General features: G+C 38.3%; 1 pseudogene; it reads right to left on the bottom strand.

Moving 5' to 3' along the window:
* Positions 1 to 575: 575 nt before the first annotated feature.
* On the bottom strand, positions 576 to 2,621 carry LOC111163719 (large ribosomal subunit protein uL3 pseudogene; annotated as a pseudogene).
* Positions 2,622 to 3,726: the final 1,105 nt, after the last annotated feature.

The raw sequence follows: 3,726 nt of genomic DNA, 5'->3' as shown, positions 1-3,726 counted from the left end.
CTCCTGATTTTCCTATATCTGGATCCTTCATTTTAGTATTCTGAGCTCAAATATCGAATCCTCAGTGGGCATTCCTGACCTAGCCTAAATTAGTCCTCAACACTACTTCTAGTCAAAATATTTTGAATCTTATTTCTATTTGAAATTATCTTGTTTATTTATTTATTTGTTAATATTATGCTACAACCTATTAAAATGGAAGCTCTAGAAGAAAAGAGTCTTTATTTTTCTGATTCACTATTATATTTCCAGTACCCGGAATAGGACATGGTGATAAATATTTATTAAATGAGTGAATGAAAATAAAAATTGTGAATAAATCAATCCTCTGGATATTTTTTTCATAGGACCTGCTATGAAACCAGATTTTGCATAATGGACTGTGTAAAATTTCTTAGATTATTTTTATATATCTTTATTCATTATCTTGTTGATTTTGGTTGGAGGGACTTTAGCTGTTCGAGAACATCACTCTAACAAATCTTTTCAGCTTTAGATATCTAACTGATATTAAAAATTACTATCTGATTTGAAAATCATTTTTCTCATCCAGTTAATTATTAAGTGGTACCAAATAGAGTCAGAAAACTACAGTGCTATAATTGAAGCTTTATTCAGCATGATCTATAGCTATTAATCAATACTTAAGTAATCCTCTTAAGAGTACTATTACTGGGGGACTTCCCTTGTGGTCCAGTGGTTAAGAATCCACCTTCCAATGCAAAGGACATGGGTTCAATCCCTGGTCAGGGAACTAAGATCCCACATGCTGTGGGGGTACTAAGCCCATGCACTGCAACTACTGAGCCCACGCACTCTGGAGCCCGAGTGCCACAACTAGAGAGAAGCCCACATTGCTACAACAAAGAGCCTGCCCACCACAATAAAAGATCCCACGTGCTGCAACTGGGACCCAATGCAGCAAAAATAAATAAATAAATAAATTTAAAAAGAGTGAAAGATCCCACATGCTGCAACTGGGACTCAACACAGCCAAAATCAATTAATTAATTAAAATGAGTGCTATTAAAGTTAATATTTATTACTTTATTTCTAAGGGTATTATGTGATACTTTTCTTTGTTGAAATTAATACATCATCTTGGCAGTGACTTGCTGATCAGTAACATTAAAAATTTATCAGAGAAAAAACGTGATGTAACTTCCCCCCCCAAAATAATTTTATTGAGATTCTATCAGCTGTGCAATCTGTTCTGACATTAGGCCCCTTCTTCCTTTGCAATTCTGTCCTTCTTAAGGGGTCCCATGAATACTTTCTTCTCCTCCACAGTCTGGAAGCAACCATGGCCAAATTTGGAGGTGGTGTCAATAAACTTGAAGTCAATCTTCTTCAGGGCCTGCCATTTGGTCTGCACCAGAAAGGATTCATGCAGGGTGAGCACTTGCTTCTTGGTTCCTACCACGCAGCATTTGAGAATGACAAAGTCATTGGTCACTTCAACGTAGTGGACAAAGCCACACAGAGATTTGATGCTCTTGTCAGACAGATCCTAATCAGTAGAGGCATTTTTCTTGATCAGTTTTCTGTCCTTGATGAGGTAGCCCTGGCTGATCTTGTAGATCTTCTTGTTGACCTCAGTGTGGTGATGGTAGCCTTCCTGCCTAGCCTGAGCCACAGAGAAGGCCACCCCGGCAGCCCACCAAGGGCTGCATAAAGTTGCCTGTATTGGGATACAGGCAACTTTATGCAGCCTTTGGTGGGTCTTATGGGGCAGCTTCGTGGTGTGCCAATGGCGGGTGACCCCTATGTAGCCTTTGCCCTTGGTCACCCCAATGAAAGCAATCATCTTATCCTGCCCAAACACTTGAATCATAGGGACATGCCACTATAGCCTCTCACCAGCCCAGTCCAGTTTTTTTGCCACAGTGCCTCTGTTCACCTGGATCTCCATGAGGTGGACCTTCTTCTGGTGTATAGGAAGCAGGCGCCTCTTGGTGTGGGCAATGACGCAGATGACATGGTAGTACTTCTTCATGCTGCTGAAGTCCCTCTCCAGCTGCTTCTTGCTGTTATGTTCTGCCACTTTTTGCATCATTTGGTAAAGGCTTTTGTCTTACATTTATGCCAGTTTTTATAGAAGTGCCTTTTGCATTCATTGCTGAAATGCTCAGCAAAGATGGTCTTAAAGGTCTGGAGGCCTCGAGGTGTTTCCACATAGCCCACAATGCCCACAGTACCACAGGCAGCAGCTCCACAATGGTCACAGCCTCCACAACTTCCTCCTTGTTCACCTTGCACCCTGGCCTATCGACCTCCCTCACCATGTGGGTCATGCCGGTCTTGTAGCCGAGGAAGGCTGTGAGGTGCACAGGCTTGGAAGAATGATCATTGGGGAAGTTCTTCACCTTCCCACAGTGCCAGCTGCTGTGTGCTTCTGAGGCAGGAAGCCCAGGGACCCATGCCTGGGAGCGGAGAACTTCCAGGGAGACATCCTGCCATAGGATGCTGCTGGTAGAGCAACATTATGTTACTTTGGATTAATTTCCTCCCAGGGAACTCATGTTGATTCTCAATTATCCTCATTTTTTATCCTACATGGTCATTGCCCATTACTTTAACAATAAGTTCTCAAATTTATTAAAAATAGCACATAACTTTCCAGAATCTGCCATTTTGGAAATGGAATTGTGTATCTGTCTTTGGTCATAATATCATTCGCATTTCCATTGTTTTCCAAGAATAATGATAGTGGCCATGAAATTGTACCTTGAAATTCACTATTCTGAAAAGCAATTAGTCAACAGTGGAATGAATGATTAATTTGAAGCTGACAAGTGATTTCTTCTGAGTTCTCAAATTACTTTGAGCTAGAATCCCCTCTTTTTGATGTTTACTTTTTTCATTCCTGTTAAAAAAGCTAGGCTGTAGCATGCCATAAATCTTCAAAGTGAAAATACTGCAATGGATGTTATACAGATCTTATTTTGAACTTTGCTTTAAATTAGATTTCAGGTTTCATTGAAAGCAGAGAATTTGAGGAAATGGGATAGATTAAAGACAGTATATTTCATATGTGAATTATCTGCAACTTTAAACATCACAGGGCAATTATGAAAGATGTTGAGAGCAGTGAAACAGGATAAGCTGTTTGTTTTGATAAGTAGTTGTGAAATCAGAGAAGAGGCACTAAGAACATAGAAATAGAAAATAATGTTAAGGGATTAACACTGATTCATTGATCAGGGGATGCATTGACTAAGTTGGCAAGAATAATTAAGAATGAATTATCTAAATAAAATTTTTTCAAGTTAAGAATTTTCTTTGAACTTTGGAAAATATTCACATAAACAAGCGTTTTAAACTATTTATGGGAAATTTGTGTTGATAAAGAAATAAAATACATATGAACAAATCACTTAACAGTCAATGTAACCCTCACCTCCAAACAAACAAAGTCCAGTGACTGTAGATAACACCAGATTGTGATTGGCTAACACTCAAAGAACAATTAAAAAATGTATTCTTTTAAATAAACAATTTTATGTTTTTTATTCTTCTGACTATTCATGTCCTAGAAATATCTAATGTACTGAAATATTTTCTTTGGTTATGAAACATTTTCTTAGACACTAACCTTCATGATAATTCCTTCTTTCTTCAGTCATGAGACAAGATTCATTCATTAAGAATAAAGTGTACACTAAAATTAACATGTATAAAAATGAACCCTGTAAAGGTAGACTCAAACATGGTAAATGTATGCAA

Source organism: Delphinapterus leucas, chromosome 19 (genome assembly GCF_059928025.1).
Source record: "Delphinapterus leucas isolate spDelLeu-1000000601 "Yukka" chromosome 19, BTC_Dleu_Yukka2, whole genome shotgun sequence".
NCBI classification, from domain to species: Eukaryota; Metazoa; Chordata; class Mammalia; order Artiodactyla; family Monodontidae; genus Delphinapterus; species Delphinapterus leucas.
This window is presented reverse-complemented; position numbering and strand designations above follow the sequence as displayed.